General features: G+C 47.7%; 1 long non-coding RNA gene across 6 annotated transcripts in view; it reads left to right on the top strand.

The window, feature by feature from the left end:
* The window catches only part of LOC122709027, a 103,684-nt gene that overhangs the window by 60,988 nt on the left and 15,356 nt on the right, over positions 1–27,340 (top strand). For 2 of the 6 annotated variants that reach the window (XR_006345387.1, XR_006345391.1), the window contains one exon: positions 8,871–11,079. The exons of 1 other annotated variant lie outside the window; for it this stretch is intronic. This is a non-coding gene — a long non-coding RNA (uncharacterized LOC122709027). Of the gene's footprint in view, positions 1–2,088; positions 2,131–8,870; positions 11,080–13,186; positions 14,477–27,340 lie in introns of those variants that run through there. 3 more of the 6 variants (XR_006345388.1, XR_006345389.1, XR_006345392.1) reach the window with 3 other exon arrangements.

Genomic DNA, 27,340 nt, shown 5'->3' with positions numbered 1-27,340 from the left:
AGTTCATGATACCATCCAACCATCTCATCCTCAGTTGTCCCCTTATCCTCCTGCCCTCAATCTTTCCCAGCATCAGGGTCTTTTCCAATGACTCAACTCTTCACATCAGGTGGCCAAAGTATTGGAGTTTCAGCCTCAGCTCAGTCCCTCCAATGAATATTCAGGATTGATTTCCTTTAGGATTGACTGGTTGGGTCTCCTTGCAGTCCAAGGGATTTTCAAGAGTCTTCTCCAACACCACACACAGTTCAAAAGCATCAATTCTTCAGCACTCAGCCTTCTTTATAGTCCAACTCTCACATCTATACATGACTACTGGAAAAACCATAGCTTTGACTATATAGACTTTTGTCAGCAAAGTAATATCCCTGCTTTTTAATATGCTGTCTGGGTTTGTCATAGGTTTTCTTCCAAGGAGCAAGGGTCCTTTAATTTGGTGGCTGCAGTCACCATCTGCAGTGATTTTGGAGCCCAAAAAAATAAAGTCTGACACTGCTTCCACTGTTTCCCCATCTATTTCCCATGAAGTGATGGACCAGATGCCATGATCTTAGTTTTCTGAATGTTGAGCTTTAAGCCAACTTTTTCACTCTCCTCTTTCACCTTCATCAAGAGGCTCTTTAGTTCCTCTTCACTTTCTGCCATAAGGGTGGTGTCATCTGCATATCTGAGGGTATTGATATTTCTCCCAGCAATCTTGATTCCAGCTTGTACTTCTTTCAGTCCAGCATTTTGCATGATGTACTCTGCATATAAGTTAAATAAGCAAGGTAACAATATACAGCCTTGACGTACTCCTTTCCCTATTTGGAACAAGCCTGTTATTCCATGTCAAGTTCTAACTGTTACTTCTTGACCTGCACACAGATTTCTCAGGAGGCAGGTAAGATGGTCTGGTATCCTCATCTCTTGAAGAATTTTCCACAGTTTGTTGTGATCTGCACAGTCAAAAGCTTTAGCATAGTCAATGAAGCAGAAGTAGATTTATATAGGTATATATATTTTTAAGTTGATGGTCTTTCCCTCTCTCCTTTTAATCCTAACTGTCTGAGGATTGCTATTTTGATATATACACTAATTTTTTTTTAATGCTTATAAAAACACATTGACCTGCTGGGTTTTTTTTCCCCCAGATGAAATGGGGAAACATAGTATTCCTAAACCTGCTTTGTTAAAAAAAAAATATATAGCAATATGTCCAGGTATTGTTCCAGCTCATGAGATAGATCTGGGTCATTCTTCTTTAACAGCTCTGTTGCATCACTTTGTGAGGATGTACCATTGTCTTCTTAGTCCTTTCAGGCCATTGTAACAGAAATATCACAGTCCGGGTGGCTTATAAACAACAGGAATTTATTCCTCACAGTCTGGAGGCTAGGAGATCCAAGATCAAGGTACTGGCAGGTCCAGTGATTGGTGAAGACCTGCTTCCTGTTTCAGGGATGACCTTCTCACTGTGTCCTCATGTGGCAGAAGAGGGGAGGGAGCTCCATGGGGTCTCTTTTTTAAGAGCACTAATCCCACTCATGAGGGCCCCACTCTCATGACCAAGCACCCTCCAAAAGCCCCAGCTCCAATTGCCATCATGTTGAGGGTTAGTTTTCAACACATGAATTTGAGGACGCAAACATTCAGTCTACAGTAACCATGATTTTAATAACCAGTCTTCTGTTGATGGACATTCAGGTTGTTTCCAGGTTGGGTTTTGTTGTTGTTGGGGGTTTTGTTTATATTTTGTTATTATTATAACAAATAATTACTATGCATCTCTCCTGACATTCTGGGGTTTTGATATTGTAGGGCAGAGTCCTTATTGCAGAGTCAGAGGAAGTATGTGTTTAAATTGTACTAGACACCACCTGATCACTTCTTAAGAAGATCTTGCAGTTCTTACTCAGAATAATCTTCAACTCCAAAACCAGAGGGTGATAATTTCTCAAGGACAGCCTTTTTTATAATGTCATGTCAGTTTTAGGTAAAACGTAAAATTAATTTATAAACACCTAAGTGTTTACAGATCAGATACCAGCTGGTGATGACATGCTCCTTAAATTCTAAGTAATAATGCTTCCAATCTCCATTCTACAGATCTTCCCAGGTCAGTGCCCTGCCATGTTTTCTGAGAGAAGGGTGAGTAGTTGAAGTTTTAGGGACACCACTGATTCCACAGTCTGAGCAACCCTGAAATTCTGTTAATGATCCCACACATGTAGTTTTTTTCCTGTGCCATGTTAATCCAGATGAAGCCCTTTTCTGTAATATACACACACACCCTCTTACTGTGCATGCAAACTACTTAAACTTTAGGGGAACTGAAAGGATTTATAGCTTAAGATGTGCTGTGTTCAGTCACTCAGTTATGTCTGACTCTTTGTGATCCCAAAGGGTCGTGTCTGACTCTTTGTAGCCCACCAGGCTCCTCTGTTCTTGGAATTTTCCAGACAAGAATACTGGAGTGGGTTGCCATTTCCTTCTCCTGGGGGTCTTCCCAACCCAGGGATCGAACCCACATCTCTTGCATCTCCTGCATTGGCGGGGGGATTCTTTACCACTAGCACCACCTGGGAAGCCCACTTTAAGGTACATATAACTTAAAATTCAGAGTTCAGTATGCCTGTTGCTAAAAATTCCCCCAAACATTTCTAAATTGGGGCTGTGATCTTTGGACTTTTATTTGATCTTTCCTTTTCTCTCCATATTTCTGTCCTCTCTCAGAAGAACAGTTGCCAAGAATAAATAAAATCCCTCCCTTTTCTTATACACTGAAATTCAATTTATTCCAGCCTCTGCCCCTAGATTTTTGACAGTGGGACAGAAGGGTCTTTCATATAATGGAGTTCACTCTCCTAGGAAGGATCATGGGTTGTAAGTAACAAAAAGTTTTCTCTCCTTTCCACACCAAAAGGTTCATTGCTTTATTCCATTCTCCACCCTGAACAGAGTGTCTTTGTTGTTGTCCAGTCACTCAGTCATGTCCGACTCTTTGTAACCCTATGGACTACAATTTGCCAGGCTTCCCTGTCCTTCACCATCTCCCAGAGCTTGCCCAAGTTCATATCCATTGCATCGGTGATGCCATCCAACCATCTCATCCTCTGTTGCCCTCTTCTGCTTTCAATCTTTCCCAGCATCAAGGTCTTTTCCAGTGAGTCAGCTGTTTGCATCAGGTGGCCAAAGTATTGGAACTTCAGATTCAGTTCTTCCAAAGTGTCTTTAAAAACTGTAAGTCAGACTTCATCAGCCCTGGTTCATCCCCACTGGCTTCCCAAAGCTGTTAGAACAGAATCCAAACCCCTTTCCTGGGCACAGACCCGAGCCCTTTCCTGCGTCCTTTGGCTGGGCACATACCCATTTCTGCTCAGAGATCTTCAAACGTACTTAGGTTCTGTTGTGTTCCCTGCTTCCCCTCTCCCCACTCATAGTATACACAGGAATTCAGCCAAGGAAGACAAGCCCACCTCAGCCTCTTGCTCCCCTTCACCCCCCGACTACCCAGTCCTCACTGGGACTCACTGGATCTTCTCTCCTGGGCATGTGGGAATTGGCTTGGGTTGGCCACACAGCCTTCCAGATCTTTTGTTCCATCACTGGACCTTGGCTTCCAAAACTGAAAAGGCAAAAATTGAACTCTTGTTCTCTGCATTGTGTTACGACAGCAACCTCTCTTGGATAGATGGTCCGACGGCCCCTGGGGATGGGCACCAGAGGACAGGAGGAGCCAGAAGCGACCACCGTAGTGACTGCATCAGCTCGTATTCTCTTGGCAAAGATACCCTAGCCAGAAGCCAGCTTGTTTCTGAACACCTTGATAAGCCCTGGAATAGAGGCACCCCGTGGGGCATGCTCGAGGGGCAGGGAGTGGTCTCTGTCCTGCTAACGTCTGGCTTACCTCGAGAGGGGGTGAGTGCTGACAGTGGATCCAGGCCTGCTCGGATAATGATGAAGTTTTGGGAGACTGTACATTGAAAGGAAGAGGCAACACGAAGCAGGGAAGAGAAACTTCTAGGAAAGATCAGAGATGCCAAGGGCCTTTCTCTGGGGTTCTGCTGTCAAGACACCCAGCTGCGTCTTTCCCAGCTGCCGCAATAGTGTCCTCACCATCTCCCACCGTGTCCCCTACCAGTGCACTCACCACACACGCTCACACTGACCTTTCAGTTCAGTTCAGTCACTCAGTTGTGTCCGACTCTTTGCGACCCCATGGACTTTAGCATGCCAGGCTTCTCTGTCCATCACCAACTCTGGAAGCTTGGCCATCGAAGTGATACCATCCAACCATCTCATTTTCTGTCGTCCCCTTCTCTTCCTGCGTTCAGTTTTTCCCAGCATCAGGGTCTTTTCCAAGGAGTCAGTTCTTTGCATCAGGTGGCCAAAGTATTGGAGCTTCAGCTTCAGCATCAGTCCTTCCAATGAATATTCAGGACTGATTTCCTTTAGAATTGACTGGTTGGATCGCCTTGTAGTCCAAGGACCTTTAGGCAATGCAAATCTGACTGTCCCTTTTTGCCTAAAACCTTCTGTGGCTTCCTACTGCCTCTGAGCAAAGTCCAAACTTTCCAAGTACCATGAGACCCATCGTGACATGGCTTCTCCTCCTCTTTTCTCTCTGCTCCTCACCATCCACTCCTCACTTGGCAAACTGAGGTGCTGCCCCCTCCTTACCTTCCAGTCCTCCTTGTACCAGACTCTCCCTTGCCCCGGGCCTTCACACAGCCAGACACCTCCTGCACAACTCCCTGTCGTCCCTGCAGGGGCTTTCTTCATCCTCACAACCACCCAGAGATGAGGGTGGTTCATCCTGGTTTTAGAGAGGAAGAGCCTAAGGCATACAGCATTTAAGTCCTCATAGCTTCAAAAGCAGAGGAAGTGAAAGTGTTAGTCACTCATTTGTGTCTGACTGTTTGTGACCTCCTCGACTGTAGCCCACCAAGCTCCTCTGCCCATGGAATTCTCCAGGCAAGGGTGATGGAGTGGGCTGCCATACCCTTCTCCAGGGGATCTTCCCGAGCCAGGGATTGAACCTGGGTCTCCTGCATTGCAGGCAGATTCTTTACTATCTGAGCCACCAGGGAAGCCCTATGTTATGTATATTTTACCACAATTAAAACAATTTTTTAAAATCACATAATAAAAATAGAGTTCATGGGGAAAATGGAGTTGGGACATAACACAAAAAACTTGGTTGATTACACATTTTAAAAATACTTCTGAACCTAACAAAACAGTAGCAGTTTTATATGTGTTAAAAGGTTAAAACATACATAAATATGACAATAAACATGGTACTTCACCTTGAAGGAAAAAAACAGGAAAGATACAGAACAGAGATTCTCAAACTCTTTAGTCTTTACGCTCTTAAAGAATTTTGAAGAATCCCATAGGGCTCATGGGGTTTGTATCTATTGACATTTTCCACATTCAAAATTAAAGCTGAGAAATGTGCAGCAAACAAGAACAGAGGGGTGCACAGTCCATCAGGGGGATGACATCATTCCACACCGGGTGGCTTCCAGAAAACCCCACCGCACACTCGTGAGAGAATGAAAGGGGAAAACGCAAATAACAGCATAGTATTCTCTGATGAGAAGAGTTTTGACCTTTTGGGTCTCCTGAAAGGATCCAGAGGATGCTCAAACGTTCCCAGAACATACTTCCTCTTAAATTTGGCTTTGGCTGCGCTGGGTCTTTGTTGCTCTGCTCAAGCTTTCTCGAGTCGCGGCTAGCCTTCGTTGTGGGGCACCAGTTTCTTACTGCAGTCACTTCCCTTACTGTGAGCACAGGCGCTATGGCACGCGGGCATCAGTAGTGGCAGCGTGTAGGCGCAGTGATTGCACCCCCTGGACTCTAGAGCATAGGTTCAGTAGTTACAGCATGGGGGCTTATCCTTCTGCACGTGGAATCTTCCTGGACCAGGGATCGGACCCCTGTCTCCTGCATTGGCAGGCAGACTCTTTACCACTGAGCCGCCAGAGAAGCCCCCCAGAGACCACTAAGGCAGGGTCTCTAGAGGGGCCAGTGGAGAGGATGGGAAAGGGGAAGTGAGGGTATCTGAACAGGAAATCAAGTACAGTCAGGAAAAGCCTCACTAGGAGGAGCTCCATAAAGACTGACAGACACAGGGAGACCAGCAGGAGAGCCAGCCGTGCCCACCTGACCTGGTACAGTGGCCCCTGCAGCCTGGCAACGGCTCCCCGAGAGTGCGCCTTCCGGCCCTTCCCTGGCCCCCAGCAGCGACGCTCGCCAGGTCATGCCTGATCTGACGCAGGAAGGCGCAGTTGTTGGCAAATGGTTTTTCTGCCAGCCAAGCCCTGCCTTGTGATGTTGCTGCAGATCCAGCGTGAGTGGCAGACAGTTTAATAAGGCTTATTGAAAAACAAAAACAAATCAGCTTATTCTCAGTGTGAAATGAGTCGTGTGCGGCCTTAATCCCCCGTGGTCACTCCGCGCTCCGCAGCTAGCCACCTGTCCTAGTCCCCGCAGACCTCCTCAGTGAAGGTTACGTCCCCTTTCCAATGACGTGGAGCAGAAATCCAGTAATGCATTCAGCACAGTGAAAACTTAATCCCAAATATCATTTTTACTCATCTGAGGAAAGTTAACCTGCTGAAGATTCAATTCAACAAACACTGCCTCTGAATTGAGGTCATCCATTTACTTAATTGCAACACTGCTGCTTCTGACACAAGGTCTGATCAACACCCAGGTCGGGGCTCTCAGATGGATTTTATTCATCACGTTTTCTGCTTCCCTCTAAACAAGTGAAGCCAGGATGGAGTCAGGATTGGCAATGTCTTCTTGCTGACGCCAAGCAGAGCGCCCGAAACATGTGGGCATTTATGGATCAGGAGGGGTCAGAGGCCCAGGGGTATCAAATGACATGCCCCTTTGGGAGGGCTAGTAGCCTCTTCAGCAGGGGGGCTCCTGGGCCACACGGGAGAAATGGGGAAAGGGTTGTGGAGCCTGGAAGGAAGGTCCCTGCACTACCAGAGTAGGGTGCTGTGATTGTCAGGGTAATCCAGAAAATAGAACCAACAAGATGTACATAGAAAGGGGCTTCGCAGGAGGCACAGTGGTAAGGAATCCACCTGCCAAAGCAGGAGACACAGGAGATGTGGGTTCAGTCCCGGGGCTGGGAAGATTCTCTGAAGAAGGAAATGACAACCCACTCCAGTATTCTTACCTGTAAAATCCAAAGGACAGAGGAGCCTCATGGGCTACAGTCCAGGGTTTTGCAAAGAGTTGGACACAACTGAGCAACAACACATGCACATACAAAGATTTATTCTACCAAATTGGCTCACATGACATGAAGGCTGACAAGTCCCAGGATCTGCAGGGTGAGTCGGCAAGCTGGAGACCAAGGAGAGCAAATGGTGTCGCTCCAGTCCAAGTCTGAAGGCCTGAGAACCAGAAAAGCCAATGATATAAGTTCTATCCCAAGAGCTGGCAGACTCAAGGGTCAGGAAGAACCTGTGCTTCAGTTCCCTTAGAAGGTAGGAAAAAGCCAACATCTTAGTCAGATGAGAGGAATTCGGTCTTACTCATGAGATGGTCTAACTTTTTGTTCTCTTCAGGCCTTCAACTGATTGGATGTGGCCCACCCGTATAGGAAGGGCAATCTGCTTTACTTAGCCTGATTTACATGTTAACCTCATCCAGAAATAACCTTACAGAAACACACAGAATAATGTATTACCAAATATCTGGGTGCCCTGGGGCCCAGGCAAGTTGACACATAGAACTACTCAACACAGATACCCAAGCAAAAGGGAGGCAAATCAGGAGGGAAAAGTGGTGCTCACTCAGAAGCAAGGGAGAGCAGAGAAACTGGCTGCCCCAGGCAAGCCCCAAGTCAGGCTGCTGGTTGTGCCAGGGCTGGGGGTTCCCCTTTTGTGAGTTCCTCCTGGTCCTGCAGCAGTGGGGAGCATGCCATGGAGTTAAGCTAACTTTGAAAGGCCTTTGGGGCCTGGACCATTAGAAAGCCAGGCCTTTGGACAGTTACCTGGGGCCAAGGAGGACCTGGCCCCTGCTGCTGAGCCTTTCAAGACAAGGTAACATCTTAGACCAGGATGCCTCCTCTCCTGATCACATTTCTGCAGGTTTATTGATGAAGGCTGAGTCTCTTACAACCAACAATGAAAGAAAAGGGCCTTCATTAAGGAGAAAAGGAAGGAAATAGAATTCAGAGAACTGGCCCAGGACCCTTGCAACACCTGGCAAGTACATCATCTCACTGAGCAATTAAGAAGGACATGGTGGCCCTCCTATAATTAAGCACAGTTTATTATGATGTCATAGTTGACATAACTGAGTGCTTATGATAAACCTGACTCTGTGCTTTATGGTCTTGACTCATTCAATCTGTAAATGACATTAACTGGAACAACTCCAAAAGGTGGGAGGAAGAAAGTGAGGCCCATACACATGCATTGACATGGGGTCACACAGCTCCTGAGAGGGGAGAGCTGGGACTTGAACCCACATAGTCCTTCCAGAATTATCTACTCCACTACCCACCTCCTCACTTGAGTGGATTCTGCCATGTGGGGTCCCCCAGATTTAGGTTATGCCCTGGGCACTGGGGAAACTGAACTGAGAATCAGCTGGGCACAGGCCCAACGGCACGGCTGAGTGAAGTGAAAAGCAGGCTTGCTGAGGTGAAGGAAGAACAGATCAGCTTCCAACCTGGATCCCTCTGTCTCCTGTCTTTCTCTCATCACAGCCACAGGCAGCCTCTGTGAGCATTACCAGAAAATCAGGAAAGAAACAGACGCCCCCTGTTAAAGAGAAACCCCAAGACCCCAAATGACATCACCTGTACTAAAGCCTCTGCTAACAGACCTGACAGCTATAGTTTTGCCCTTCCCCAGGAAGGTGATGGTACTCAGCCAGTCTGGAATTTCCTGCTCAGCACCAATGAGATCATCTATCACAGGGCCATCTCCATTTCCCCCACCAAAGGATGACGAGGTAACCTGCATAACAGACCTTCATCCCCTGCCTCTGCCCCCAAGAAGGTGACCTGATCTGAAACAATCCTTTTTTGTCTTTTTCTGAGAGCTTCCTTGCCTCACCCTCCTCCTGTCTATAAAAGCCATCCATTTTGTGTAATTCCTCTGAGCATCCTCTACTCACTAGGTGGGATGCTGCTGCATTCTTGAATCATTGAATAAAACCAATTAGATCTTCAATTTTACCCATTTGAATATTTTTTTTTTAACACACTCAAACAAGGCTATCCTGGAGGAGGGCATAGAAACCCACTTCAGTTTTCTGGCCTGGAGAATCCCCGTGGACAGAGGAGCCTGGTGGGCTACCGTCCGTAGGGTCACAAAGAGTCAGACACAACTGAAGTGACTTAGCATGCACACACGCAAAGCAAAGCTAAGGGGGAGGTGGCAGCTTCAAAGACAGCAGTAGGCGTACCCCACCTACAGGGAGAGCTGACATTCCGGAAGAGGGAGACCAGGAGGCTGTTCCTGTCTGAGGGCCCGTCAGCCTCCTGTGCCCCCTCCAGGCTCCCCCATTACATCTGTAAACCCCCTGCTGACAGCACCTCTGTCTCCTCTCAACACACAGCAGACAATCCACCATTCCAGCGGCCCCTGGGCTCCAAACAACCATGACAGTGCTTCCCAAGCCAGCCTCAGGCACTCCTTATCCCTGAGGAAAACAGCTAAGTCTGCCCTTCAAGTCCAGAACAAGCTCTGAATTTTAATTCTGGATTTAATTCCATGTGGGTTGAGCCAGGAGCCATTCGGAGACGGATTAGCAGCCCTGACACTGCTGAGCCTCTCATCTTTGGGAAAAGCGACATAAATCAACACCCACTAAGCCCAGCCCTGTGGAAGTCTCCCTGTGACCCCCGAGTGTGCTTTTGGGAATGACCCCTCTGGGCCAGTTCACCATCTTTTTGGGATCGCTCTGCCCAGCCCAGAGCAGGACTCAGCAACATGACAAGAGGGGAAGGACGCAGCAGAAACAAGAGGTGTAATGCCAGGCCCACAGATTCCTGGGGTGGTAGGGTTTCCTCCTCATAACCCTTGACGGACACCACACACACCAAAACTGGGAGAGCAAAAGGGAGCCTGAGGAGCTGGGGCTGGTATTAGTCAGGGCCCGACAGAGAAACAGCTAACTGGAGACATGCACGTGTGGTCTAAAGGCCTGCAAATCAAGAGACATGTACGTACACCTGATGGTGAATGTTCCAGTCTGAAAGCCAGCAGACTGAAGACCCGAGAAGAGCTGATGCTTCAGTTCCTGTCCAAAAGCAGGGAAAGGCTGATGTTCGCGCTCAACAGTCAGGCAGGAGGAGTTCTCTCTCACTTGCAGAAGAGTCAATCTTTTCATTCTACCCAGGTCTTTGACTATTTAGATGAGGCCCACCCACTATAGGAGGGTAATCAGCTTTCCAGCATCTGTGGATTCAGATATTAATCTCACCCAAAACCACCCTCACAGACACATGTGAAATAATGTTTGACCAAATATCTGGGCAACCTGTGGCCCAGTCAAGTTGACACATAAAATTAACCATCACAGGGCTTAATGTAGAAAAACAGAGAATACTTAGCATAAAAACACTTAAGCGCTATGCAGGAGAAGTCGCCTTTGACCCAGGAAAGGCCTGATTGTCTTTAAGTTTCCCCACTCTGAGGTCAGAGCAGGTACAAAGCCAAGTGGGATTGAGTGACTGCAAGACTGATGAGGGACCCTGAGAAGGATTCCTGGGAGGAGCCCAGAGTAAGGGAATATGCAAAATATGTACCACCTGGTCCTTACGTAAATCCAAAACAGACTCCTACCTTCTGTCTCTAACTTAAAATTATGCTGGCATTTCGTCTTATGAATAAATGTTGTAACACAAATCGTTCATTTAATCCCTCTAATAATTACCAGCTCATTTGTGAGTGATTTTTTAATTTGTTCTGGCTGCCACTAGCTGGGAGGTCCCTGTCTGAGCCATGACTGACTTAGTGCATGCATGCTCAGTGGCTCTGTTGTATCTGACTCTTTTGCGACCCCATGGACTATAGCCAGCAAGGCTCCTGCGTCCATGGAATTTTCCAGGTAAGTATACTGGAGTGGGTTGCCATTTCCTACTCCAGGGAATCTTCCTGACTCAGGGTTCGAACCTGTGTCTCTTGCATTGGCAGGCGGATTCTTTACCATTGAGCTGCTGGGGAAGTTCCCAATTGACTATCTAGACTGCATCAATTTCTTTTTTGTTTTGTTTTTCAGAGAAAACTTATTTAGATACATTGTAAATATCGTGTGAGGTTTCCCTGGTGGCTGCAATACAGGTGACCTGGGTTCGATCCCTGGGTTGGGGAGTTCCTCTGGAGAAGGAAATGGCTGTTCAATCCAGGATTCTTGCCTGGAGAATTTCATGGACAGAGGAGCCTGGCGGGCTACAGTCCATGGGGGTCGCAAAGAGTTGGGCACAACTGAGTGACACACACACAGGCATAGCCTGAGTAGATGGTATGTGAAAGTTGAAAAATCCTCAGTGCTACCCAGACCTTCAGCTTTGCATGTGTCCTTTACCTCCCTGACATGGGCGGGAGGAGTGGGCAGTGTTCTGGATGCTGCCTCCATCCTGCCCTAGTGGACTTACAAACCTCAGAGCTGCTTAACTTCCCTTGACATATTCTTAGCTGTGCATTCGCCTCCTGAATGTTTCTGAAATCTGTAGTTTATACATCCCTAACTTTTCAAAGCCTTGAGTATAAAGTACATAAGAGAGAAGGAAAGACTGCATCAAATTCTCCCAAGGACGTCCCCATCAGGGTGATGGTCACGAGGTCCCTGACACCTGGTCATCTCTTACAGCCAGTGAAGCATGGCCTTGTGCCCACACGTCATGGCTGGAAACACACACACCTACCCCGTCGTCTGGAGGGAGAGAGCCTCTGCCACAGTGGCTGCCTGCCTTGCCACCTGCTCTCTTGTACCCACCAGTGCTGGCTGCTCTGGGGCAGTGGGCTGGCACGGCACTTACCCTCACTGCCCCCATCCACTTGGTGCCATCAAGGGCTGCCAGCCTACTCTCCAGCGTCTGGCCACCTGGTAACCTCTAGGCTGCCAGGGCTAATGTCTGCCAAGGACTACAATGATGCTTTGTAGTCTCGTGAACTAGTACTTTTTACCATCTGGTATGAGAGGATTTCAGCATTTTAATCACCATGAGGAATCACACATTACCAGTATGTCCTTAGCAAATCACAGTCTTGAGTCAGAAGGACCTAGGGGGCATGAGGAAGGGGGGATGGGGATAGAGGGGCAATCAATGAGGAGGGGTTTCTCTATAGGCTAGACAGGAGCAGCTGAGGGAGGCAGCCCAGGAATCTAGCATTAAGGCCCCCAATGTCCCTGAGGGGATGGAGAATGAGCTGGAAAGAGAAGCTAGAAGTACGGGTCTGCTTTGCACATCTGAACTCTGTACCCTTAACCACTCGATGGTAAAAACTAAGGGTGGTGTGCTGGGCAGATGAACCATGGATCATGGACCCACACCATGCCAGGCTCCGTGGAAGGCATGCCCCTAGTAGTTTTCTTTACATTTCTCGAAGAAACTATCTCTTTAAAGAACATATTGTCTCACATTTTACATGAGGATAGTGAAACTTGGAGACTTGGGATTTATCTATTCATTCACCCTACAAATGAACATACCAAGTACTGTGCCTCGCACTAGGTAAGGACTGACCCAAACAGACATGGGCCCCGCCTTCATGCAGCTTACAGTCTGATGAGGAAGACCCACATTAAAGAAGTAAAGTGAAAGTTGCTCAGTCGTGTCTGACTCTTTCAACCCCATGGACTATACAGTCCATGGAGTTCTCCAGGCCAGAATCCTGGAGTGGGTAGCCTTTCCCTTCTCCAGGAGATCTTCCCAACCCAGAAATTGAACCCAGGTCTCCCACATTGCAGGCAGATTCTTTACCAGCTGAGCCACAAGGGAAGCCCACATTAAAGAAATGAGCCCACAAGTAAATAAATGATTATATGTCACTGTAAATACAGTATAGTTGGAAAAAGGCCAAAGGTACCATGAGAGTGAATGATGTGGGGACCTAACATAGACCACTCAGAGAAAACTTACATATACAGGAGCCCTCCGTGACCCAGCCAGTGAGCGACAGAACCAGGATTCTAATGCACGGCCTTGTTCTTCCCACAGGTTCCGCATCTCTAAACAAATGGGAATGGTGGGGCTGATCAATATCCTCTTTGATATCTACAAGTCTTGGACATGTCTTCAGCTGCTGTGGCCTAAGTTCTCACTTCTACCTTCCTATCATCTATCCTACGTATCTCTCTTGGTGTATGAGGTTGGGATAAGTCAGACGTGGGAAGCTAGTGATGGGACCACTTAAAAAAATGTTGACCAGTAGCAAGAAGCTTTGAGGCCCATTCCTAACTTTGCTGCTTACCAAGGATGAGACTGAGACACTTTGCTTTGCCCAGACTCTAAGGGGTCATGCAGTGATCATGGTTACCTTTCACTAAGCACCTACCACATGTCAGAAGCTGAATAGCTGCTTTCGGTGAGCATTGTCCTCTGTGGTTGCCCGAATTATCAACTCTGATTCTTCCTTCCTCCCTGCACCCATGCTTTTGCCTTGGGCCATCCCATTACTTTAGACAATGGGATGTTAGTAGAAAAGATGCAAGCAAGGACTTGAAATTTGCTTGAGCGTTCTTTTTCTTGTGTCTCTGCTCTTGCTATGAGAAGAGATTCCCCTAGGCAGCTGTTGCCACCTCAGCCTGGGCCCACGGTAAGATTCGTGGAGGAGACTGGAGTTATCCAGACACATAGCTTGAACCAGAGCTGCCCAGCCTAGCCCAGCTCCAGCAGCTGGTCCCAGCCAACCCTTGGAAACATTAGAAATAAATATTTTGTTGTTGGATGTCACTGAGATGTACTGGTTGATTGTTACACAACAATAGCTAGCTGACACAGCATTTAAACGTCACAACAATTCTATGAAGTTTTGTTTGCTATCATTTTCTAGATGGATAAACTAGAATTGAGGTTTATTCTTTGGCCTGTGTCATAAAATTAGTGTGTGGCAGAGTTGGGATTTAAAGCCAGGACTTTCTGGGGCTAAAGTCCTCCAAAAGGTTGGTATTGGTGCTGCTTCAATAAAACCTTTGCACTGATACTGATTGTATCTGTATCTGTATAGTATCTGATTACATCATCTGTGATGATGTAAATTTGGATGTGAAGTACTGGACAACTGGCCCCTAGAGCCTGGAGCTGCCGGGTTGCACAAGTTTATCCTAGTTGTTTTATAGACTTACCAGTGATGCTATCCTAATTCATTTGTATAAAAATTTAAGTGCCTGTTTAATAGCAGGTTTTGTGGTCCTAGGCTGTCCCTAGTATGCAGGAGACCCCGGTTCAATTCCTGGGTTGGGGAGATCCATTGGAAAAGGGATAGTCTACCCACTCCAGTATTTTGGGGCTTCCTTAGTGGCTCAGCTGGTAAAGAATCCACCCACAATGCGGGAGACTTGGGTTCAATCCCTGGGTTAGGAAGATCCCCTGGAGAAGGGAACAGCTACCCACTCCAGTATTCTAGCCTGGAGAATTCCAATGACTATATAGTCCATGGGGTCACAAAGAGTCAGACATGACTGAGCAACTTTCACTTCACTTTGTGGTATTACAGCAGGTTTTGTGGTATTAAAATTCACTAGAAAGCGGGAGCAATTTTTAGAATAAAACTTAAGCATCTTGGAAAGGGAGAAAGAGAAATGAAGGAGATGGATTGTATTTAAGAAGATAAAAATCCCAGTGAGGGAAAGAAGGAAAAAGAGATAATTACTATTATTCATTTCAAGAGGCTGGAGTGGAGCTAACACTCCAACCAGGAGATCCATGAGAAGACTCTTGCAGTTATCATCAGGCAAGTGACAGTGGTGACCTGACCAAGGGTGAAAGGGTTAAGTGAGCTCCTGGAGAACGAACACACATGATGTGGCAAGTGTCCTAAAGCCACGCTCTGAGGGGGACTGGGCAAGGCAACCAACCTAAGATCAATGGCATCCTCCAAGTTCCTCCTCCCCATCCAAACTTAAGAGCTACAGAGCCCAACTCTAGGTCACGGCTGGTTTCCGTTAACTGGGCACCTCATCTCTTCTTCAGCCTGGGCCGAGGTCCCCAATTAGGTGGAGATCCAAGCAGGATCCCATGTCCTCATAGCAGGAGGGCAGCTGTGTGACCTGAGCTGAGGGGCATCCCCACTCCCCACTCCCCCTGGGCCTGTTCCAGCCTCGCAGGAAGGGTATATTGCAGACCTGGGTCAAGGCTGAAGAGATGCTGGAGAGGCTTCCAGTTTTCATAGAGGCCAAGGTGGGGGTGGGGAACAACATGGAGGAATCCAGGCTTGAACTGCTTTGGATCAGAGATTGGTCTTTCATCTGCAGGGCAGGAACTGAAAGCCAGGAGGGGGGTTGATTTATCTACCACAGGATGAACCAGACCTCTGCTCTTCACCCCGTCAGACTCAACTCGCAAGGAAGGCCTTGGGACAGGGATCAGAAGCCCTTGGCCTTTGTCAGGCTGTCTCTGGTTGTAGCAGACATCTGCTTCCTGCTCCCTTAAAACTCGGCAGTGGAAACTTGGGCAAATAAAGGACAACCATGTGGGTCACTGAAGGATACCAGGACCCCAGCCTTGCTGCCTCCTGTATCCCCAGACTTGGTTCCAGAGGCCAGTTCTGCCAAGGGTGGGACCCTGCTTAAGCATCTGGGTCATGGCTTTGCTAAATGTTTGTTTCTGAGCAGGCTGACTTCCTTAGGCAGTGACTAAGTTTCAAAGTCATAAAACCCAGTACTAAACCTGTCAGTGAGGCTGTCAACCAGGCCAGGATGCAGCCTGTAGGTGTTGTCTGCAGCCAGCCAAGGCCCTGTACTTCCAGTTCCTCCAAGTGCCCCAGGCAGTCCCTGTCTGACCTGCTCTGAAATCCACAGGCTCTCCAGGTCCTTTGTGGTGGGCCAGGAGGTCCAGCTGGCATCCACCTCAGATGCAGAGCAGGACTGAGCCTGGGTAGAAAAATGGGCCAAGATCAGTGTGACTTAGATGACCTACAGTGAGTCATTCTCTGAAGCCCTTTCTGAATCTGTGGGCAGAGAACCCTGGGATGTGATGGAGGGAGCCATCTCCCAAGGGCTTTCCAACTCTGCTCATTGCAACACCATGCGCTTCCTGTGGATGGTTTTCACACACAGTGGTCGTGAAACCCACAGTCTGAAGAGACTGACCTCAGCTCAGCTCAGCCACATGACTTGGGCAGGAGGCATCTCTGCTCTAAGCCTCAGTGCTTTTCAGCCATAAAGTGGGAACAATAGTATCACCTGTCCTGCCTGCTCCACAGGCGTTTGGAAAAGTTCAAGAGGAATAATATACTCAGAGGATTTGAATAAGGGCAGAGTGCCCCATAACAATGAAGAATAACAAGTCTTGAGTTCAACCCAGCAGACCTTTACCAAGTGCCTCCTCTGTGCCAGACGATGTCTGGGCACCCGAGATCAGAAATGAGGGAGGAGGATACAATTCCTGCCCCCATGGGCTCAGTACTCTGCTGGATGTTTGGGGGAGACAAAAATGTCTCCTAATAGTAGCTTCCCAGGTGGTGCTAGTGGTAAAGAACTCTCCTGCCAACTTAAGAGATGCAGGTTCAATCTCTGGCTCAGGAAGATTACCTGGAGAAGGAAATGGCAACCCACTCCAGTGTTCTTGCCTGGAGAAGTCCATGGACAGAGGAACCTGGCAGGCTACAGTCCATGGGGTCGCAGAGTCGGACATGACTGAGCACACACACACACAATGGTAGCACTAGTGACATTCATTTCAATAATAACAGCTCATTCACTGAGCACTTGCTATGGCCCAGGCTGGAGTTAAATACCTCACATACAGGTAATCCTTGGACAACTAGGCAAGGAAAGCATGGCTGTTTTCATTTTACAGACACGGAAACTGAAGTTCAGTGGAGTGCAGTCATTTGCCCAAGTTCACTCAGCTGAGCAGCGATTTCAAAATCTCTCTTCCCAAGTGTGCATTCTTCTCTCCTGGACGCAGCCACCACACGCTTGTTTTAAATAGTTTCCTTGTGCAACCTTTAGCAACAGGACTAAAGAGCTTTGAGCTTTATTGTGTCAGTGTATACAGGGATGTGGGTATAGAGTCTATATATCAATAGAGCTCCAGTGTGGAATGGATGCTTTTGAGCTGTAGTGTTGGAGAAGACTCTTGAGAGTCCCTTGGACTGCAAAGAGACCCAACCAGTCCATCCTAAAGGAAATCAGTCCTGAATATTCATTGGAAGGACTGATGCTGAAGGTGAAACTCCAACCCTTTGGCCACCTGATGTGAAGAACTGACTCCTTGGAAAAGACCCTGATGCTGGGAAAGACTGAAGGCAAGAGGAGAAGGGGATGACAGAGGATGAGATGGTTGGATGGCATCACCAACTCGATGGACATGAGTTTGAGCAAGCTCTGGGAGTTGGTGATGGACAGGAAAACCTGGCGTGCTGCAATCCAAATCTGAATCACAAAGAGTCAGACACAACTGAGAGACTGAACTGAACTGAATTGGAAGCATCTTGTTTGTCTTCCTATTTAGACTGGACCCGTCTCCCAGCAGGTGAGCAGCCTCTCTGTGCAGTGGGCCCATAAATGGCAGTCACAGCATGCCCTGGCCCAAACTTCTGCTTATTTAAAAGCAAGCAGACTGGCCCAAGCCAGGCCTCCTTTTCCTGCAGTGGAACCCTGGGTAAGCTCTCTCACTGACCTAGTGCTCTCTGTGACAGGGGAGGAGAGTGACACCTGCTTTGAGGTGCATTCGTGGAGGCGACAGAGAAGTTGCCGCCACACAGCCCGTAGATCCTGGAGAGCCTTCACCGCCGGCCCCTACCCCCTTCCTGCCCCCGCCCCTCCATTTCCGGTCCCAGGCCTTCAGCCGTCCGGGCAGGCCAGGCTCCGGCTCTGGAATCTTCTCTCACTTCTCAGAGGGCTCAGCCCAGCGGAGGTTGGCGGGTTTTTTTCTTGTCAGGATGAGAGGATTGTGGTGACTGGCTCAGGCACCCGGGAAGGTGGGGAGCCTCTCCCACTACACAGGCTGTCTTAGATGTGGCTCCAAGCAGACATCTGGGCCAAACACCCATTTTCAATCAGCAAGCATGGGGTGGGCTCCAGCTCGTCTGAGGACTCAGAGAACAGAGGGAGAAACCTGTCCCCAGGGGCTCTACGAAGCCAGAGGAGACACAGGCTCACGTCCATGCTATAAAGGGCTGCAGGTGTTTCCATGATGTCTTCATGAGCTCTGGGGCCCAAAGGTGAGGCTGAGGATTCCTGCAGAGAGGAGAGAGATCAGGGTTGGCTTCCTGGATGGGCGCCCCCATTGTGAGAACTGAAGATGCATTCAGGGGGAAGGAGGTGGAAGGAGGAGTGAAAGCAGTGGCGTGGAGTTTAGAGGTTCAAGGAGCTCCCAGGCCTACCCTTCAGCAGGAGCAGCCCTTCCCTACCACAGCATCCTACAATATCCATGGGCAGTACCTAGGCAGAGGACTGTGTGCAATCTCTCAGTCCTGGCCGACTCTGCGACTCCATGAACTGTAGCCCGCCAGGCTCCTCTGTTCATGGAACTCTCCAAGCAAGAATACTGGAGTGAGTTACCAGTTCCTTCTCAGGGGGATCTTCCCAACCCAGGAATCAAACCCGAGTCTCCTAGGTCTCCCACCCTGGCAAGCGGATTTTTTACTCCTGCACCACCAAGACATCTTCCTGGTCTCCCTGGGGCTCCAGCCTTTAAACTTGCCTTTGCCAGCAGTCACAGGCTCACGCTGCTATTCAGCATGGCTAGCTCCTAAGGGTAGGATTAGACCAGAGGAGGAAGCTTTGTGGATATTTCACTTTAACCACATCTAGTTGAATTTGTTGGAGAAGGCAATGGCAACCCACTCCAGTGTTCTTGCCTGGAGAATCCCAGGGACGGGGAAGCCTGGTGGGCTGCCATTTATGGGGTCGCACAGAGTCGGACACGACTGAAGCGACTTAGCAGAAGCAGCAGCAGCAGTTGAATTTGTTGTCATGCAAATATAGGATTTTAAATACATTTATTTTTACTCCCTTAAAATAAAAGTGGGGATTGGTGGAGAGCAGAGGGATGAGGTAGGTGGATGGGAAAAAGAGACCTTTCCATGGCTTGTTTGCAGTGAGCGCTTCTGGGTGACCCATCCCAGACAGGGCCTGGGCAGAGTGGGGGAGAGAATGGTGCCAAGCTCTTACCTTCTTCTTCTTCCCTTCCTGCTCCCAGACACTGGGTTTGGTATCCACAGGCTGAACCCACCCTTGCCCCTTCAAATCTTGCTCATTCTGTCCATGAAGCTTATTTAGAGATAGCACTTGGGCTCTCACACCAAAGCTGATCTGAACCCAGAGCTGGGGTGAAGACCCAAACGGCCACCATTTGATTATTTTTCTATGTATCTCATGGTCTTGCTTTGACACTATTTTTACCAATACATATAAAGAGATTTAATGTGTGATACTTAGGTATACCCCCAAAAGTTTAAAATTTAACATAAGTACCACCTGTATGCCCACCACCTAGGTTAAGAAACAAACATTTTACCAATAGAATTGAAATTGATCACACCCTCTCCTCCTTCTCCTCAAAAGAGTCTGAATTTGGTGTCCATCCTATATATCTATTGGGATTAAATTTGGCTACAAATCAGAGAAACCCCAAAACAGCTGCTTAAGCAGGATAGTTTATTCACCTTTATAAAAAGGGAATTGGAGAAAAACAGTTTAAGGCTGCTGTGGGAGCTACGTGATACTCAAGGACCAGCTGAGCTGTGTGCCAACATCCACAGCACAATTTCCACCTCCTGGACTATGATAGCTGCAAAGATCCAGCCATTTCATCTACTTTCAAGTCAACAAGAAGGAGAAGGGAAGGAAAGAAGGTGACTTCTTAAAACTGCTTACTATGATTATCACATATCCCATTGCCCGGAACTTGGTCACAAGGCAACACTCAGTTGCAAGAGAAGGTGGAAGATGTACAGTAGCTTCATTCCAGCTAGCCCTGTGCCCAGTTAAAAATCAGGAGTCTCCTTCTAAGGAGGAAGCAGAGAATGAGATTGTGAGACACCCAGTGGTCTCTGCCACATCACAGTCTTAACCAGAATGCCATTTTAGCACCTTGAAATGTTGAAGATGCCTGTTTTTGTGTGTTTGGGGTTTTTTTTTTTTTTTTGGTAAAGAAAATGCAAATATGAATTTTCACAATGAATTCAATGAAGCACAGTGAATTTTCACAAATGGATCAAGATATAGAATGTTACCAAAAGCCCAGAAAGCCCCCGTTAAAAAAGAACTCAATTAGAAAATAAAATGCCAGGTTAGGAGCTAGCTCTTTCTGTGTTGGCTCATGAGAATTTAGTTTGCGTTACTCCTTGGTCTTACAGTGGAGTATTCCTACTTTCTCTTCTGGAAGTCTGCCTCCTGGTGAACAAGCTGAAGTTGCACTTCCCTTAAGAGAAATCCTGACCCACAAGGGCTATGTCCATGGATTTGGTTCTAAGCTGCATTAGCTACAGAGAACTTTTATTGTGCAACTATGACAATGGACGTCATAGTGGATGTACTGAATGAAGATGCCACTTTCTAATTTTATTTATTTATTTATGTTTGGCTGCTCTGGGTTCTTCACTGCTGCACATGGGTTTTCTCTAGTTGTGGTAAGCGGGTGTTACTTTCTAGTTGTGATGCGTGGGCTTCTCACTGAGTTGGCTTCTCTTTTGTGGGGCATGGGCCCCAGGGTGTACAGGCAACTTTAGTAGTTGTGGCATGTGAGCTAGTCGTTTTTGGCACATGAGCTTAGTTGCTCTGCAGCATGTGGGATCTTCCTAGACGGGATCAAACCCTCGTCCTCTGTACTGGCAGGTGGATTCTTAACTGCTGGACCACCAAGGAAGCCCAAGATGCTGCTTTTGATGCTGTCCACACTCCTGGATCTCCCACTGCCCGGGGTATGTGATGTCACCTGGGATAATATTGTGATGATTAAAAGAGAAAAATGTGGCCCAAGTGGTCTGTAAATATGAAACGACTTAAAAGACATTGCCATGGGCTTGCTGTTGGTCCTTTTCCAATGGGATCTGAGTTGTGAGCCCTCTGCTTCATGGACCGCAGCCTTCCCCTAGGTTTCTGGAACTCTCAGGCTGCCTACGTGCTCAACTTCCATGCTGCCTTCTTCCCTCCCTTCCTTTCATACTGTGCCAGCCCATATAGACTTAGCTCTTTTAATCTTGCTTCATCAATCATTTCTGTAAGTCAAGTCCCTGAAAATGTTTCCCCTAACTCCCTCCAAACCGTATCTAAAACACTTAGCTTCTGGTAAATGCATCATAGCCAATTCAGTCTGCCACCACGGTTGTCATAACCAGGAGAAAGAGGATGTGGAAACTGCAGAGGAGGAGAAAAGGCAGGCACTGTGGACTGCTGTGTCTCTCCTTTTTAAAGATGCTGAAACAGCATTGAAAAGCCCTGCATGTAATCTACATTTTGGTCTTTACCATAGCAGTATAATCTGGTGGTTAAGGGTTTGGACTCTAGCTTGAGTGCCTGGGTTAATATCTTGGCTTCATCACTTGTTTGCTATGGCCAAGTCACTTAACTTCTTAGAGCTCTGACTTCCTCAGCTATACAATGGGAATGATGAGTGTTTACCTCACTAGGCAGTTATGAGAATTAAATGAGATAACACATACACGGTATTTAATAAGTGCTCCGGAGCTGTTAGCTGTTGATTTTTCCTGTGGCCCACCCAATATCCAGTCTCTGCTTGTCATTATTAGCAGAACACCGATTTTATGCTGGGTGCCAATACACCTTGGTTTAAAAAAATGATGATACTAATGTTTTCTGGCTTCCTTTGCAACCAGTAGTCATGTGACACTGTTCTTGCCAAGGTGACATCAGCCGGAATCTCCAGTAATGCAACCAGGGAAACTTTTTAAAGGGAGCAGACTGAATTGGCAAGTGCTTGTCTGCCCTTCTTCCCTTTCACCTTTTTCTTGTTTAGAATGTGAGTGTGATGTCTGGAGCTTCAGCAGCCATTTTCTAACCATGAGCCAACTTTGAGGATGGGAGCCATATGCTCAGAATAAAGGAATAGAAAAATAAAAGGAGTTTGGAACTCTTCTCCCAGATGATGCTGTGGAGCTACCATACTACTCGTGGAGTGCCTGCCTTCAGACTTCTCATTACCGAAGGAATGAACAACCCCCTCAATCTGCCTAAACTTTTACTTATCAGGTTCCTGTGGTGTCTCAGAAGGTAAAGAATCTGCCTGCAATGCGAGAGACCTGGGTTCGATCCCTTGGTTGGGAAGATCCCCTGGAGAAGGGAATGTCTACCCACTCCAGTATTCTTGCCTGGAGAAATTCAGACAGAGGAACCTGGCAGATGACAGTCCATGGGGTCGCAAAGTGTCAGACACGACTGAGTGACTAATACTTTATTACTAGCAACCATGCACAACTCCTAGATACTACAAGCATTAGGCTTCTTCTGATGAGGAACAACTCCAATTAGAGCTGGGCAGGAGAGCATGAAGTGGTTTTCACATTGCATGCCACAGAAGCTGGGCAGTTCCATGGATCCCACTTCTCAGACTGTAGATTGGGAGTGGGGGCGTAGGGGACCCCATTGCCTCTTCCTACCCCATCTTTTTTTCCAACTTTCATTTCAACATGCTGGAGGGGAAGAGGAGACCCACTTAGCTTTCATTTAAAGAACAGATTTCAGGGCAAAAAAAGTAAAAGGTTTAGAAACCAGTGTTCTTTTCCAACCCCCTCATTTTACACACGAGTGATCTGAGGCCCCAAAAGGGAGGTCAGTTGCCTAGTCGAGCTCAGCCAGGCAGAGCCAAGACGAGAACCCAGGTTTTCTGCTCTTTCCGGGTGCCCTGCCAAGTGCTGGAACTGCCACAAAAAAAAAGAAAAAAATAGCAGATCCAAAGAGTTTACAATCTCTGACGAAGCCCCAACCCTCTGAGCCCTGATCAGCTGCCGGCTTGGGAGAATGGACAGACCTCTCCAGTTAGAACTAATGAGGGCTGGGAATGCCCTTTCAAGGATCTAGGCAGCCAGTGTGCCCTCCTGCTGAGAAAAATTTGGACCTGTTTCCTCTCCTAAGTAATTCATTAATTGTTTGTTTATTTTTTAAAAACACACACACACACTGGATGCAAATGGATGGTGTGAAATCCTCGGAACACGGGGTTCTTTGTCCCTGTTCCTGTAGTTCTTTTCAGAACGCTGGCTTAATCAATTCACGATCAATGGCTGCTAAGTTGCAGCTGTAAACACCGCCTCTTTCAAGGTCAATTAGAGAGCAGCCCAGTGTTCTATAGCAGGAAGTTGACTGTGGGAGGAGCAGCCTGGAGGGCCTGGGAGCATGGAGCCTTCTATAACTGGTGGGAGGCCCTGTCCTTGCAGGGTTCCCCTGTTCAGGCACACTTGACCTACTCAGTAGGAAATAAATGACCACTTGGGTGGAACTGGTGGCTCAGTGGTGAAGAATCCGCCTGCCAAGCAGGAGACAGGGTTTCGATCCCTGGGTTGGGAAGATCCCCTGGAGAAGGACATGGCAACCCACTCCAGTATTCTTGCCTGGGAAATTCCATGGACCGAGGAGCCTGGTAGGCTACAGTCCATGGGGTCGCAACAGAGTTAGATACCACTTAGCAACTGAATGACAACACTGGGTGATGTAATAACAATTCAGAATATCTCATTCTGGGACTTTAACTAGAAACTCTTTTCCTTCTCCCTCCGGGCCATCCAACCGTCCATCTACCTAGCCAGTAAGTATGGAGCACCTACTCACGGTCTAGCACTGGTCCTGAAGAAGACAGGCAAGGTCCTCATTTGCAGCGTATTTGGGGGGCTGGGGGGACAGACTGAAAACCAGCACATTAACAAGCAAACAAACAGAGCCTGTGGAAGCTACCCAGAGGAGGCCACAGGGTGCCTCCTCCAGGGCAGCCAGGACAGTGCAGCTGTACCCGCTCTCCCCCCAGAACTCTGATTTAAAGCTGTGGCTAACTGTCTTATGGGCTTCCCTGGTGGCTCAGTTGGTAAAGAATCAGCCTGCCATGCAGGAGGCCGCCTGGATCAGGAAGGTCTCCTGGAGAAGGGAATGGCAACCCACTCCAGTATTCCTGCCTGGAGAATCCTATGGACAGAGGAGCTGGGCAGGCTATAGTCCATGAGGTCACAAGAGTCGAACATGACTTAGCGAATAAACCACCACCATAACTGTCTTATAACTATCATATCATGCAGTCTTACCTGATAAGTAACCTTATCAGATGCTTACTTTATTATCAAGCACTCCATGTTAAGTGCTTAACACTGGATTCTCCTGCTTAATTATTTTTGGAAACAAGCTTTCTTCTCTCCTGGTGACCCCAGACACCCAGCAGGAGAGAGGGACCCCCCAGCTTGCAGGGAGGCCTGGATATCAGGGTGACCTCCGCAGAACTTCCCTTTGTGAGCAATGAGCAAGGCCCCACATTTTTATAAGGACACTTTTTTATAAACTACAGTTTTCAGAACAGCTGTGTGAGTCAAAATCAGCATATTGTAATCTTTCATAATTAGGAAAATAAAATAATAGTATAAAAATAAATAAAATAAATTCATTAGGCAACTATTTGAAAAGGCAGTGGAGGGGAACCAGAATATATTCTATTAGAGACCCAGGTTCAAATTCTCCTCCACCACCCCTGCCTCTTTCAATAAGCCCTTAATTTACTAAAGCTCACTTTCCTAACCTATAAATCAGTGATAACACTATCTTACTCATGGAATTGTTATGCAGATTTTTTTAAGTGATGCTGAGGACATTTCTGGCATGGAGTAGGGGCTCCATGGATGCTGGCTGAATCTGCCTTGAGGCAGGGCGTCTCACTAAGAGTTCAGGAGGGCGGATTGAGGCACGGGCACTGAGGGTCTTCCCTAGACAGGGAGCCTTGGGGATGAGAACAAGGGCTGGGAAAGATGTTGAAGTGCAAAGATAAGTGGGCCTGCGCCACTACCTAGGCAGGAGAGGGGACATCTATTCAATGGGGCAAGAAACTGGGAGAAACTTGGGAGACTTGCTGGGGGTGGTGCCATTGACAAGACTGGGGACCCCGGAGATGCTCAGTTTGGGGGTGCCAGTGGACCACCGGGTGGACCTCAGGAGACATCTGGATAACTAGGAATTAGCCACATGGTGGTCGTCATGGCAACAGTGGCTGGCAGGCTCCTGAAGGAGACATCTGCTGTTTCTCACTGTCCAGCACATGCACACACACCTCTTCTAAGAGCTGCTCCCTCTTCACGCCCATTAGGGGCATCTGGCAGGACCGCTGAGCCCTGCCCCACAATATATGAGGGTACACAACACAATCCTAGCACACAACTCACTTGGCCACATGTGACCCTACACAGGGTGCTCAGAGCCCTGCCTCAGGATTTTTAAGTTGCAGTTGGAGGAGAAGGGTTTGGTCTTTGAGTCCCAGAGTGGGAAGGAATTGAGGGCTGCCAGGCACCAGCCTCTGTGGTGTGTGAAAAAGCTAATTTTAAGGAGAGAATAAGCCAAGCATAGTTGAAAAATAAAGAATTCCGACAGCAGCATGCTCCTGATTCCAGTTCACCCAAATCCATAGAGCTGCTGTGCTTCCTTGAGTTCTCTGAGCTACTCCAGGCATGTAAGTCTCTAAATTCCTTCTTTGTCCAACTTGGCTTAAATTGGGTTTCTGTCACTTGCAACCCAAAGCTTCTTGGCAACCTCTCTTCTCAGAGGCAGAAAGATTATATAGCTGTGGCTTTTAACACTTTACTGTTCATGGACCCATTTGAGAAGCAGATGAATGCTACGGATGCATGCACAAAATGTTATCTACAATCTAAGGTCCCAGCCTGTGGTGTTAGAATCTCTGGGATACAGGAAACAGCGGAGAACCCAGGCTGACCACTGGGGGGCAGTTCCTTTCAGCAGACCAGGGGAGAGACTAAGGCCAGAGGAGAAGCAAGAACGTAGAGATGGAAGGAGAACCAGGAAGGGGCATCATGGTAGAAGCCAAGGATGGAGTGTTCCAAGAGGGAGGCTGCCACCAGTGACTGACTGAGGCCATGAAAGGCCATGAAATTTGGGAGCAACTGAGTGGATGTCACAGGGAGCTCAGCAAGTGAAGCATGGGGAAGGTTCATGGAAGCCAGGTTGGGAGATATGTAAGAGTGAATGGCACTTGAAAACACTATGAAGTGAAAGTCACTCAGTCGTGTCCGACTCTGCAACCCCATGGGCTGTAGCCCGCCAGGCTCCTCTGTCAATGGAATTCTCTAGGCAAGATTACTGGAGTGGGTTGTCATTCACTTCTCCAGGGGATCTTCCAAACCAAGGAGTCGAACCGGTGTCTCCTGCATGGCAGGTGAATTCTTTACCACCCGAGCTACCAGGGAATTTGGTGGAAAAAGCCAGATATAAATGGCCAGATATTCTATGATTATGTTTATATGAACTGTTCAGGCTAGAATATATAGATTCATAGACACAGAGAGAAGTTCAGTGGTTGCCGGAGACTGAGGAAGGAAGGAACTGGGAGTGACTGCTGAAGGGTATAAGGTTTCTTTTTAGGGTAATGATAATGTTCTAGAATTAGATAGCGCTGATGGCTTTGCACTGTAGTGAACACACTAAAACCCCTAAATTGTACACTTTAAAAGAATGACTATTATGGTATATGAATCATATCTCAGTTTTTTTTTTTAAAAGGAGTGAGTGAAAAGGATGGGAAACAGCAAGAGTAGACCCTCCTCCAAGGAGCTTAGCATGGAATCCAGGAGAGCTGGGTAGCACATGCACATAGGTAGCGGGACCAAAGAAATGGTTTTTCAGGATGAGAAATCCTGACTTCAGAAGGAATGTGAGTATGGAAGGCAAAATATGATATGTGTGTGCTCCGTCGCTAAATCATGTCCTTCTCTTTGCAACCCCATGGACTATAGCCCTCCAGGCTCCTCTATCTGTGGGATTTCCCAGGCAAGAATGCTGGAATGGGTTGCCACTTTCTCCAATGGGGGATCATCCCTACTCAGGGATTGAACCCGCATCTCCTGCATCTCCTACATTGGCAGGCAGATTCTTGACCACTGAGCCACCTGGGAAGCCCATGCAAAATATGACAACCCCCATCAAATGTTCCTGTCTTAATCCCTGGAACCTGGAAATACATTACCTAGCATGACAAAGGGGA

Source organism: Cervus elaphus, chromosome 15, assembly GCF_910594005.1.
Source record: "Cervus elaphus chromosome 15, mCerEla1.1, whole genome shotgun sequence".
Taxonomy (NCBI): Eukaryota; Metazoa; Chordata; class Mammalia; order Artiodactyla; family Cervidae; genus Cervus; species Cervus elaphus.
This window is presented reverse-complemented; position numbering and strand designations above follow the sequence as displayed.